At 44.7% G+C, this 14,368-nt stretch overlaps 1 protein-coding gene across 1 annotated transcript in view; it reads left to right on the top strand.

The window, feature by feature from the left end:
* The window catches only part of RIOK1 (RIO kinase 1), a 113,334-nt gene that overhangs the window by 53,781 nt on the left and 45,185 nt on the right, over nucleotides 1-14,368 (top strand). The gene's annotated exons all lie outside the window — the stretch shown is intronic.

Genomic DNA, 14,368 nt, shown 5'->3' with positions numbered 1-14,368 from the left:
CACACGTGAGGAACACAAATGCGAACAAGCCTGAATGATCCAAGCTTAATCCAAGCGGATTAAGGCGCCCTGTAGTTACCAGTTGCGTTGCTTCTGGGAGTATGGGTTCGAGTCACTTCTGGGGTGTGAGTTTTCATTCGCATATAGTCCTGGGGACCATTCAGGCTTGTTCGCATTTGTGTTCCTCACGTGTGCCCCAAAGAATGAGGTGATTTGGTGAAATGCTATGCCCAAGATTACCATCCGAGTTGCCGTCGGGGAAGTGGCTCAAATAGCCTCGGCTATCACTTCCTTTTGACGGCCGTGATGGTCAAGCGGATTAAGGCGCCCTGTAGTTACCAGTTGCGTTGCTTCTGGGAGTATGGGTTCGAGTCACTTCTGGGGTGTGAGTTTTCATTCGCATATAGTCCTGGGGACCATTCAGGCTTGTTCGCATTTGTGTTCCTCACGTGTGCCCCAAAGAATGAGGTGATTTGGTGAAATGCTATGCCCAAGATTACCATCCGAGTTGCCGTCGGGGAAGTGGCTCAAATAGCCTCGGCTATCACTTCCTTTTGACGGCCGTGATGGTCAAGCGGATTAAGGCGCCCTGTAGTTACCAGTTGCGTTGCTTCTGGGAGTATGGGTTCGAGTCACTTCTGGGGTGTGAGTTTTCATTCGCATATAGTCCTGGGGACCATTCAGGCTTGTTCGCATTTGTGTTCCTCACGTGTGCCCCAAAGAATGAGGTGATTTGGTGAAATGCTATGCCCAAGATTACCATCCGAGTTGCCGTCGGGGAAGTGGCTCAAATAGCCTCGGCTATCACTTCCTTTTGACGGCCGTGATGGTCAAGCGGATTAAGGCGCCCTGTAGTTACCAGTTGCGTTGCTTCTGGGAGTATGGGTTCGAGTCACTTCTGGGGTGTGAGTTTTCATTCATATATATATATATATATGTGTGTATATCACGAAAATAAACACGTGATTAAGAATGTGACAATGTCAGACCACGGAGGAAAAATGAAACAGGAACCTGTTTCCTGTTTCATTTTTCCTCCGTGGTCTGACATTGTCATATATATATATATATATATATATATATATATATATATATATATATATATAAACTAATGGTCAAGTTATATATCCACTTGACCATCACGTTACATATATAACGTGATGGTCAAGTGGATTAAGGCGTCTTGTACATACCAGTTGCGTGGCTCCTGGGAGTATGGGTTCGAGTCACTTCTGGGGTGTGAGTTTTCAGTTGCATATTGTCCTGGGGACCATTCGGGCTTGTTCGCGCTCATATATATATATATATATATATATATATATATATATTTTATAATATATATTATATATATATATATATATATATATAATATATATATATATATATATATATATATATATATATATATATATATATATATATATATATATATATATATATATATGACAATGTCAGACCACGGAGGAAAAATGAAACAGGAAATTCCTCCGTGGTCTGACATTGTCACATTCTTAATCACGTGTTTATTTTCGTGATATACACACATATATATATATATAATCGTACCTAGAAGCCAGATTGCACTTCTCAGCCTACTATGCAAGGCCCGATTTGCCTAATAAGCCAAATTTTCATGAATTAATATATTTTCTCAATTTTTTTCTTATGAAATGATAAAGCTACCCATTTCATTATGTATGAGGTCAATTTTTTTTTATTGGAGTTAAAATTAACGTAGATATATGACCGAAGCTAACCAACCCTACCTAACCTAACCTAACCTATCTTTATAGGTTAGGTTAGGTTAGGTTGCCAAAAAAGTTAGGTTAGGTTAGGTAGGTTAGGAAGCCGAAAAACAATTAATTCATGAAAACTTGGCTTATTAGGCAAATTGGGCCTTGCATAGTAGGCTGACAAGTGCGTTCTGGCTACTAGGTACGACATATATATATATATGTATATATATATATGTCGTACTTAGTAGCCAGAACTCACTTCTCAGCCTACTATGCAAGGCCCAATTTGCCTAATAAGCCAAGTTTTCCTGAATTAATATTTTTTCTCTAATTTTTTTCTTATGAAATGATAAAGCTACCCATTTCATTATGTATGAGGACAATTTTTTTTTATTGGAGTTAAAATTAACGTAGATATATGACCGAACCTAACCAACCCTACCTAACCTAACCTAACCTATCTTTATAGGTTAGGTTAGGTTAGGTAGCCGAAAAAGTTAGGTTAGGTTAGGTTAGTTAGGTAGTCGAAAAACAATTAATTCATGAAAACTTGGCTTATTAGGCAAATCGGGCCTTGCATAGTAGGCTGAGAAGTGCGTTCTGGCTACTAGGTACGACATATATATATATATATATATATATATATATATATATATATATATATATATATATATATATATATATATATATATATATATATATATATATATATATACACACACACATACATATACACATACATACATACACACACTTCGATAGCAATGAAGGACCACCACTTTTTGAGAAAAAGTGGAAAACAAGATAAAGCAATGGAAAAACTGATCCCAAGAACTAGTGTCCTATGGATCTTAGTAAGACTGTAATTCTTATATAAATGGAGTCAAATTAACTTACACAAAATTGGGGGGTTACATGCTAAAAGATGAATACATCCCTAGCATTATTCTGGTGCTGGTTCTTCACCAGAATAAATCAAATATGAAAGTGAACAAGGTTGACTATATATTATTAATTGGAGGTAAATGCTCCACAATATACTACCGAAATGTTGAACAGTATCAATAAATCAATGGGTTAGTGTAATTGATCTCTTTGAGAGATCACTACTGTAACTACAGTTATTGCTACAGATAAAAAAGGGGGACAGCTTAGCTGTAAATCTAGTGAGGTGTAATCAGTTGCTACGCTCCACCGACGACGTGTTGCATAGGGCAAATTGTTGTACGGAATGGTGGGGAAGCCTAACACCTCGGTTGACGTCGCCTTGGTACTGAAAGGCAATTACATTGTAGAAATCTTCTACATAATAAGTAACTACAAATAAATCCTAAATCATGAGGATAACAATGGAAATTATCAGCTAATATCTGAGCAATTTATGTTCAAGCACTGTAGTTCTCTTTGGAGAAAATACTGAAATTAATTATCTATTTAGATGATAAATTTACTTAAGAGACACGTACGGGATTGTATTATTTTACATTCGGCCTAACGACTGCTAGTCTAAATGTTAACTGTGGCCACATGATAACAAATGGATAAACCTAGCTGCCGAGCAGCGTGTCCGTTGATGTGGAGACTTGAGCAATTCTTCGTCCTCCAGCTGCTGCTTGAAAGGCGTTAACTTTGGAATTGCAGATATGCTAGTCTGGGACACGGCTATTGTGCCAAATAACGTGGCACCGCTCTACTGGTCGTGGGAGCGAAATAAGTAGGTCAAAACGTAGCTCTGCTACACGCTGTCAATGGGGTCTGTGTCGTGCTCTCTCGTTCTCTCGTGTCTAGTGACGCTCTCCCGTCTACCTCCTCTTCCTCATTGCGCATGCGCGGCTCTCGATAGACATCTCGAGCGTAAATGTATATGTATACAGGCATACCTCAGTTTAAGAGTTTAATTGTTTCCTGGAGATGCCTCGTATTCTGAAAACTCGCATTCCGAAGCTAATTTCCCCATAAGAAATAAAGGGAAATGTATTAATCCGTTCCTGACTACCCCAAAAACCCCACATCAAACTAATTTTTATACCTAATTCATCTAAATAAACCTACAAAACTATGTTCAAGTTATTACTTACCTTGCTGTTGAATGCTGTAGGCGTATGGAAGATGGTGAGGATGTGGGAGGAAGAGAGGAGTTACTGTTTGGAAGGGGAGTCCCCTTCCATTATCACATCAGGCAGTGATGACTTCACTGGTATGCACACTCTGGCACATTTTGCCTGCATACCACTAGGACTTGCTTGTTTTACTAAGAATTTGTCTAATGACACTTGTTTTTCCCTACATTTTAACACTTGTCTGTAGTAAGACATCACATTGTCATTTAAAAGGTCAATGCAACGGCCTGCTACAGCTTTATCTGGGTGAGTTTTTTCAACAAAACTTTGCAGTTCTTCCCATACTTCACACATTTTCTTAATCAAGAAGGGACATCCTCTACTGCCTCTACTCACAGCTATTTTCTTAGGTTGAACCTTACCAATGGCTTTCTTGAGACCCATGGCAAGATATATAATGACAACTTTTATGCTCAAATGGCCAAAAAAACGATAAAAAACTGTAAATCCTTGTGAAGAATTCAGGTGGGATAGTCACTGGACACGAGACACTGGTAAACTGAGGCGCGATCGCCATGCCACCATGCGCCAGTCGGCCTGTACACGTATCAACAAACTCGCGTTCCGAGGTAACCCTCGCCTTCCGAGACATATTTTCCGAGGAAATCCTTCTCGTCTTCCGAAAAACTCGCATACAGGGACACTCGCATTCCGAGGTACCACTGTATATCGCAATTGACTAAGAAAGGAAGAGGTAATGACGAGTATTAATATCACATTAAATTCTTCTGTGATAAAATAGAATTTCTCGTAACATAAATTGGTTTATTAAAGTTGTGCAACTAATCGAGGAAATTTAAAGTAAAATCATTTACATTAAAGTAATTTCCTCTAGAATGTTTAATATTAATTAAATAAGAGAGTTCCAGTAAGTAGTAGTATACTACGAAATTAAACTTATTAGTAAGTAACTATTTTTAGTAAAGGAAATGATAAACTAGATTCTTGTTATAAATCCAACTAAATGTAGAGAGAATTCACGTTACTGCTTGTCGTTCCTCACGTCGTCATTCTGACTAGGAAGAATTTGGCAGTGAATAAATCATGATAATGACTAAATCTACAAGTTAGTAATTTTAGTAACTACTTTGGTTAATACAAAGGTTGTATAAAATACAAAGATGTATAAAACTGTTGGTTATTTCCAACAGGTCCAGTTGTCTGCTAGCCAGGGATTTGGTTCTTTCCCAGCTCGCCGGGTTCGGGTTCTTGGCGAACTGGAAGAAGTCCCATCTAGTTCCCTCCCAGGTTCGGATATGGCTGGGTCTTGTGTGGGACTCTCGGACCGCTTCCTTGTCTCTCCCTCCAGAGTCTCTCCTTCGGCTGCAGTCCCGCTTGAGCCAGTTTCTGGGGGCTCCCGGATCACCCCGCGGTTGCTCGAGGGTCTGTGTGGGAGCCTGAACTTTGTGATGGTCTACCCACCGGGTTGGGCTTGGCTTTGTCGGCTGTTCTGGTTCCTTTGGGGACGTCCCTTCCGGCTCATTCGCGATCGCTGGGTTCGGACCCCGAGGGCCTTGCGTCGGCTGCTGCATCGCCGGCTTCCTTTTCTGGTTTTCGGGGTTCCGTGCCTTGGCGCCTACCCGAGCCCTCGCTCAATGTGTTCACGGACGCGTCATATCTCAGCTGGGGCTTTGTGACCAGGGCTCACCAGGCCGGCCAGGGACGGTGGGGTCCGTCCTTCCATTGAGCCCACAGCACTGTGCGGGAGTTCACGGCGGTGTGGTTTGCTCTTTGGAGGCTTCGGGTCGCCCGCGGATCGACACCTGGTTGATACCTGGTTGATGGGGTTCTGGGAGTTCTTCTACTCCCCAATCCCGGCCCGAGGCCAAGCTCGATTTGTGAGAGTTTGGTCCACCAGGCTGTTGCTTGCAGTGGCCCATAGGCCCACATACCCACCACAGCCTGGTTGGTCCGGTACTCCTTGCAGGAAACAATCTAGTTTCCTCTTGAAGATGTCCACGGTTGTTCCGGCAATATTTCTTATGCTCGCTGGGAGGGTATTAAACAACCGCGGACCTCTGATGTTTATACAGTGTTCTCTGGTTGTGCCAATGGCACCCCTGCTGTTCACTGGTTCTATTCTGCATTTTCTTCCATATTGTTCACTCCAGTACGTTGTTATTTTACTGTGTAGATTTGGTACTTGGCCCTCCAGTATCTTTCACGTGTACATTATTTGATATCTCTCTCGTCTTCTTTCTAGTGAGTACATTTGAAGGGCTTTGAGACAATCCCAATAATTTAGGTGCTTTATTGCGTCTATGCGTGCCGTATATGTTCTCTGTATTCCCTCTATTTCAGCAATCTCTCCTGCTCTGAAGGGGGAAGTGAGTACTGAGCAGTACTCAAGACGGGACAAAACAAGTGACTTGAAGAGTACAACCATTGTGATGGGATCTCTGGATTTGAATGATCCATCCGATCATTTTTCTGGCTGATGCAATATTTGCTTGGTTATGGTCCCTAAACGTTAGGTCGTCAGACATTATTATTCCCAAATCCTTGACATGCTGTTTTCCTACTATGGGCAGATTCGATTGTGTTTTGTACCCCGTATTATGGTTAAGGTTCTTTTTTACCGTACTTTAGTACTGTACCTGGAATTGATCACTGTTAAACATCATGATATTTTCTGATGCCCAGTCGAAAACTTTATTAATATCAGCTTGTAGTTTATCAATGTCTTCAGCCAAGGTAATTTTCATACTGATTTTTGTATCATCTGCAAAGGATGGTACGAAGCTGTGACTTGTATTTTTGTCTATATCTGATATGAGAATAAGGAAAAGCAGCGGTGCAAGGACTGTACCCTGAGGTACAGAGCTTTTAACTGCGCTTGGACTAGATTTTATATGGTTGACTGTTACTCGCTGAGTCCTGTTTGACAGAAAACTGAGTGTCCAGCGTCCTACTTTACCGGTTATTCCCATTGACTTCATTTTGTTTGCCGTCACGCCATGGTCATATTTATCGAAAGCCTTTGCGAAGTCCGTGTATATCACATCAGCATTCTGTTTTTCTTCTAATGCCTCAGTGACTTTGTCGCAGTGATCAAGTAGCTCTGAGAGGCATGATCTTCCCGCTCAAAATCAATGTTGGCCTGGGTTGTGAAGGTCATTGGTCTCCATGAAATTGGTGACCTGACTCCTAATCACTCTCTCAAATACTTTTATTATGTGGGACGTTAGTGCAACTGGTCTATAATTCTTTGCCAATGCTTTACTCCCTCCCTTGTGTAGAGGGGCTATGTCTGCTACTTTAAGTGCATCTGGTATCTTCCCCGTGTCCAAGCTCTTCCTCCACACTATACCGAGTCCCTGTGCTACCGGCACTTTGCATTTCTTTATAAATATTGAATTCCATGAATCTGAACCCGTGGCTGAGTGCATGGGCATGTTTTCAATTTCTCTTTCAAAGTCTAGTATGCTTATGTTGATATCAGTTATATTTACAAGGGTTTGGATATCCTGCATAAAGAAATTGTCTTTATCTTCCACTTTTATGTTTATTGGAGTGCTAAACATGTCCTCATACTGATTTTTTTCGGATTTCTCTAATTTCTTTGTCATCCTCCGTGTATGAACCTTCACTTGTACGAATAGGTCCAATACTGGCAGTGGTTTTTGCTTTTGATTTCGCATATGTGAAGAAGTATTTTGGATTTTTCTTTATTTCCTGAATTGCTTTCTGTTCTAACTGCCTTTCTTCAGTTTGATATGAGTCTTTCAATTTCCACTCGATTTCTTCAATCTCCCTATTTAAATTATTCCTTCTTTGACGGGAAATTCGTGTCTGCATAAGCATTTCCATTATTTTTTTCCGTCTTTTATAGTGTCGTCTGCGTTCTCTTTCTACGTTGGATCTCTTTCTGGCCTTCCTCAAAGGAACATGATTTAGACAGACTTGATACGCTTCCGAAGTCAGTTTTTCTATTCCTTCTGTAGGACTTGTATTACTTAGAACAGTTTCCCATGGAATGTTTGTAAGTTCCCTGTTTATTATCTCCCAGTCTATCCTTTTATTATTAAAATTGAATTTGGTGAATAATCCCTCTCGCTTTATCAACGTTTTAGGTTTATTCTGAGTATTGATGGTCGTTTGCACTTCAATGAGCTTGTGATCCGAGTATGTGGTATCTGATATCGTAATGTCCCTGATTATGTCTTCATTGTTCGTAAAGACCAGATCTAGAATATTTTCATTTCTCGTTGGCTCCGATATCTGCTGGTTGAGTGAAAATTTGGCACAGAATCTAAGTAGTTCTCTAATCTGTGGTTGGTTAGGTCGCAATAGATTTCATGGTATAATATTATTGTTTGCTATTCTCCATCTTAGACTAGGCAAGTTGAAGTCACCTAGGAAGATAATATCAGGCATCGGGTTCGCCAAATTATCAAGGCAATTCTCTATTTTGTTTATCTGTTCTGTGAATTCCTCAGCCGTTGCATCTGGTGGTTTGTATATTAAAATAATCACTAAGTTTATTTTATCTATTTTTAATCCCAGTACCTCTACCACCTCATTTGTAACGTTAAGGAGCTCCGAGCATACAAGGTCTTCCCTAATATACAGACCCACTCCTCCATGTGACTTAATTTTCCTATCACACCTGTATAGGTTATATCCTGGAATCCAGATCTCACTGTCTAAGAATTCCCCTGCATGGGTTTCCGTGAAAGCTCCAAATGCTGCATTTGACTCTGTGAGGAGGCTATTTATGAACTGTACTTTGTTGTTTGTTCTTGTTTTTAGTCCTTGTATGTTAGCAAAGATGAATGAGGTTACTCTATTAGTGATAGTTTGACTGGGAGACTTTTTCGGCAAGCCCATTATGCGTGGACATATTGAATTTGTTCTGACCAGTGCTGATGTTGTAGGGCAGTTGCCTGTCATAGTTGTAGTTCCTTTTCGGTGTGTAATTGTATCTGTAATTCTGGTATGCAAGTGGATCTGGCATCCAGTTCCATACATTCTCTATGCTTCTCCTTTTGAATTCTCTTTTGGTTTGGTATAAAAATTTTATCGAGCTTCCTCCCAATTCATTATTCTGCTTGCCACTCTTTATGTAGCGTTCTGTGCCTTTCACGTGAAAGTATGGACAGCTGAGGTCATAGCATCTTCTGCCCTCCAGTGAGGTTTGGCACATGTCAGGTTGGAAAAACCTACATATTGATCCAAATCGACTCTCACCTTTCCTAAGCATATTTAAACATTTTTTGGATGTTGGTAACTACATTCTAATCCTTTCTTATTACCAGCATATCTGTCTGCATATGCCCTTTGCATAAAATTTGCATGTCTATCCTGGTCTGACTCGCTCTATTGGGGACCGTCATAGTGTCTGTACCTATCGAGCTGTCAGTGTTGTCTGTTACACTTTCTAGTTTACTGTCATCTACATCCGGGCATACTGAGTCAGAGTTTACAACTTCCTGAGTTTCTGCTTCAGTTTCATCCCTGATTATAGCCTCTGCCCCTGGTATAATAGAATTATTGTTGTTCTTTTCCCACTCATTCTGGATGGCTGGTAGGCTTTCGATCCGGCTCCATTCGGACTGCTCCCTGGTGGTTCATTGTTTGAACCGAGGGGGTTCGATGCGCTCCTTGGCTCTTTGGCGCTGGTCACTTTGGATGACTCGTCTGCTGAGTTCTCAGGGTTTGGCTCTCCTGGCAGTTCACGTGTGGGGAGTGTCCAACATCTTGGCTGATGGCATGTCTCATTTTGTTCCCCTCTCCACGGATTGGACGGTTGACGCCGACTCCTTCAGTTGGCTTTGCCAGACGTTCGTTCGGCCCGAGGTGGACCTCTTTGTGTTGGCGTGGTCGCGGCGCCTTCCCCTGTATGTGATGCCCTTCCTCGACTGCGAGGTCGTCGGGGTCTATGCCTTTGGCAGGACTGGTCGAGGTGGGGGTTCCTGTACCTCTTTCTCCCGGTTCAGCTGTTGCTCCAGGTTCTGACTCGCTTGGAGACTTACCAGGGGAGAGTTGTCCTCTTGGCTCTGGTTGGCGGCCCAGCTGTGGTTTCAGGCGCTGCTTGCCCGGTGTCCGAACCCGGAGGTTTTCCCGTGGCTCCGCCTCTTCTAGCAGACCAGACCGGAACGTCACGTGGCTGGTTCGATCTTCTCTTCGAGTCTTCACATATGGTAATTTTGACTCGAGTTTATCACCATCTCTATGGTGATCAGGTGGCTTCCTTGTTAGTATCCCACCTGCGGGCTTCGCCTCGGCGGCAGTATGTAGTTTCCTGGCGGTCCTTCCATTTCTTCTTGCATCTTCGTCGTTATACTTCGCTTTGTGTTAGGGTGGTGTTGTCTTTTCTCTTGGTTGTTCCAGGACTGTCACCCTATGCCTAACACAATCGCCTCGTATCGTGCGGCGTTGGTGGAGCCACTTCAGCTTGCTTTCGGCATTGATGTTAATTCTGCACAGTTTCACAAGCTGTCTCATGCATTCTTTCACCTCTAGCCTGCTCATGCACTGCCTGAGCCATCCTGGTCTTTGGACAGAGTGCTCTCTTTTCTTAATTCTCCTCAGTTTGTTATGGCCCCTTTGGTTCAGGATTGTTTCTCCAAGGCTCTTTTTTCTATTGGCATTGGCCTCTGGGGGTCAGTTTGGGGGAGCTTCATGCTCTCTTCCAGCACAGGGGTTTCTGCTCCTTCGGTCTTTGTGATGGTTTTGTTCGTTTTCAGCCGTCTCTTTCTTTTCTGGTGAAGAATGAGACTGCGGCTTTCCAGATGGGTCCCTGGATTGTTGATGCTTGGTTGGTCAGGCCGGTGATGCATCATGTTTTGTCCCGTTGCGGCTCTTCACCGTTATTTGCGTGCATGGCTTCTGTGTCCGGGGACGCGCTTTGGGTTGATCCGGTTTCCCTTCTTCCTTGTTCGCGGGTCCCAGGTTGTTCGCAGAGTTAAGGCTAGCCAGCCTGCAGTCTGTCCCCGTGCCCATGATGTTCGCAAGTTCGCTGCTCTTGCTGCCATCTTTGGCAACATGTCATGGGCTGACATTCAGGATTTTGGTGGTAGAACAGGGTCCTGGCTGCTGCTCGTTTCCTAGTGAACGTTCCTGGGGCTTGTCGGGCCTGTGTCGCTTTGGGTCGGCGGTTGCAACTAGTTGTCTCGGCTTCGAGTTGAGGAGTGAGCAGCAACTGTCTACTGGGTAAGTCCCTCTGTTTTTCCTCTGTGGGCAGTTTAACACCGGAGAACCGAAGGGGCTTATCCCCAGAAAACCAGCATTGAATGTAATGAAACACCATTTTCTAGGTGAGACCCGGAGGCTTTCCGGCATCCCTCCCCTCCCTCCCTCCCTCCCTCCGGGTGGTGGTTTGTCGCGTGTTTTTGACATGCAGCTTCAGAACTGATGGGTGGATAGCCGGCGTAGGGGGTCTGGGGCTCCTTCTTCCCGCTCCCGGGGAGGGGGGAGCTGCGCAGACAGCGATGTGGTGACATGTGACTCATGCTCGTTTACTCGTTTCTTTGAGGGGAGTTCTATTCACTTGTTCGCTTTTTGGTAGCAATATTTTCACTAGAATAGGGGTTTGTTTTGCGATGCTTACCTTTATGAGTGCCTGACCCAGTCGATGGCAGACATAGAATGCTTCCAACCACACAGAGGTTTCTATAGGCCATTGCTCCCCATTCCTCTCTGAGGGGACCAAGTTTTGGCTCGTGGTCCCCGGTAGGCCCACAGAACTCCATACACATGACTGATGCCAAAGTCTGACTTTAGTATATCAGCCTAGCTTGTACACAGAAATCACAATTGCGTGATGCATCAAATGAACAAATCCACAAGGGCAAATGTTGACCATGTCGTAGCTCAGTCGATTAAGGCAGCGTCTAGGATTCTCTCGGACGCAGGTTCAAATCTGCGTTACAGCCCTTGTGGATTTGTCCATATCAGCCTAGTAAGCTCCAAGGAGCCTCCAGGTCTCGCCCAGAAAATGGCGTTTCACTACATTCTACGCTGGTTTTTTGAGAGGGCCCCGGGTCACTCAGCGGTTGTTTGAGCAGCTGTGCGGGAGCCTGAACTTTGCCTTGCTGGTTTTCTCACTGGGCAGAGTCTGACTTTGGAGGCAGTTCTGGTATCTTTGTGGTAGCACCTTATGCCTCTCTCACAATCGTTGGGTTCGACCTCAAGGGTCCTTGTGTCGGTTGCTGTGTCTCTGGCTGCCTCTATCGTTTTTGGGGGGTTTGGTGCCTTGGCGCCTTCACCTTCCCTTGCTCGATGTGTTCATAGATGCCTAGTTTTTCGGCTGGGGATTAGTGACCCGCGCTCACTAGATTGGCCAGGGGCGTTGGGTTCGGTCCTTCCGTTGTGCTCACAGCATGGTGCGGGAGTTTGCAGCTGTGTGGCAAGCGCTATGGCAGATTCTGTTGCCTCGGGGCTCAGTGATTCGGCTCCATTCGAACTGCTCTCCTGTGGTTGATTGAATCATTACCTCTTGTGATTTATTGTCACATCTGGGGAGGGTCTCTGCTGTCTGTGGCTCTATGAGGCTGGTCACTTTGTGTAACTTTTCTGCTGTGTTCATGGAGTTAGCTCTCTGTGCCGTTCACATTTAGTGTGTGTCCAATGTCCTGGCAAACGGCCTGTCTCGCTTCATTCCCTATTCCATGGAGTGGACGGTCGATGCCACCACCTCCTTCTTGTGGCTTTGTCGAATGTTCAAACGTTCTGACCCATGAAGGTAGCCCTTCGCGTTGGCTTGGTCCAAGCGCCTTCCCATGTATGTGGCGCTGATCCCCGACTGCAAGGCGTTCACGGTGGATGCCTTCTGGCAAGACTGGTCGAGATGGGGGTTCCTGTACCTTCATCCTCCGGTCCAGCTGTTGCTACGGGTTCTATCACGACTCGAATCTTATGAGGGGAAGAGTGATTCTCCTGGCCCCATGGCGGCCAGCCCAGCCTTGGTTTCAGATGCTGCTTGCATGGTGTACGAACCCGTGGGTTTTTCCGTGGCTGGTGAGGTACCTCGCTGGTTTGGCTTACTCTTTTGCGCTTTGTGTCTGGGTTTTCTGACATGGGTGTATCGACATTTGTATGGTGTCATCATTGATGGTATCCCACCTGTGATCTTCCTCTCAGTGATAGTATGAAGTCTCCTGGCAGTCTTTCCGCCATTTCCTTTCCCTTCGTTGGTTTTGTCTGTTTTTGTTCCTGTTGTTTTGTCCTTATTTTCTTGGTTATTTCAGGACCGGCATGTCCTGCAGAATACTGTCGCTTCTTATTGTGTGGTGTTGGCAGAGCCACTTCAGCTTGTGTTCGGTTTGGATGTCACTTCCGCTTCGTTCCGGAAGGTCTCTCGTGCATTTTTCACCTCTGGCCTGCTCATGTGCCACTTTGACCCTTCTTGATCTTTGGACTAGCTGCTCTCGTTTTTCTCTTCTCCTTGGTTTGTGGTGGCCCCTTCGGTCCTGGATTTTTTCAATTCTTTTTGTTTGTGCAGGGGTTTCTGCTCCTTTGGCCCTGGGGATTTTGTTCATTTGCAGCCTTCTCCTTATTTTCTGGCGAAGAATGAGATGGCTGGTTTCCAGAGTGGTCCTTGGGCTGTTGATGCTTGGTTAGTTAGGCCGGGAGTGCACTATGTTTTGTGTCCAGTTCTAGCTTTAATGCGTTACCTGTACACTACTGGTTCAGCAACAGTAGATGCGCTACGGATGGACCCGGGTTCCCTAATTCCCTGTTCCAGGGCACGCGTGTCTCAGGTTGTCCGCAGGGTTTTCAAGTCTAGCCAGCCTGCACTCTACCCCTCATGCCCATGATGTGAGGAAGTATGCAGCTCTGGCTGCTGTCTTTGGCAATGTATCTAGGGTCGATATATGGGCATGGGGTTTTTGGAAATTGAACAAGGTCCTGGCTGCCAGATATCTTCTTAACGTCCCGGGCCCTCTGCGGCCTTCTGTTGTCTTGGGACGTCTGTTGCGGCCAGTTGTCTCGTCTTCGTTGTGAGACCTGTGGTGCTGCCGCCTCCCGGGTAAGTCCCTGTTTTTACTTATCTGTGGGTAGATAGCTTCAGAAAGCCGATGGGGCTTTCCTCAGAAAACCAGCGCTGAATGTAATGTAACTCCATTTTCTGGACGAGCCTGTGAGACTCCTCCCACACTTCTTCCCTCCAGTCGGCGGTCTTCTTCATTCTCTGAACTGGGGATGGTGCGGCTAGCTCGCCTGTGCAGGGGTCCCCCATCCCTCTTGTCCGAGGAGGGTGAGGCGCTAGCAAGTGAGCATGCTTGTTTGATGACGTGTTGCTCGTTTCATTGTTTTCTATTGGGGTGGGGGGGGGGGGAGTTCTTGGACTCTGTTCGGACGTAGGTTGCAATTTTCATGAGTTAGATGTTTGTAATGTTTCACCTACCTTTGTGGAGGTACTGTATCCCTAGTCGATGGCAGACATGACAAACTCTAAATGTAGAGAGCTCATATGGCCATTGCTCTCCACGCCTCTGTGAGGGAGGGGGGGAGCCAGATTCTGGCTTGTGGCCCCCCGGTAAACACTCGAACTTCAGGGACTGATGG

This window comes from Procambarus clarkii, chromosome 58 (assembly GCF_040958095.1).
Source record: "Procambarus clarkii isolate CNS0578487 chromosome 58, FALCON_Pclarkii_2.0, whole genome shotgun sequence".
In the NCBI taxonomy this organism is placed as follows: domain Eukaryota; kingdom Metazoa; phylum Arthropoda; class Malacostraca; order Decapoda; family Cambaridae; genus Procambarus; species Procambarus clarkii.
Note: the sequence above shows the minus strand (reverse complement) of the source record. Positions and strands in the feature narration are given on the sequence as shown.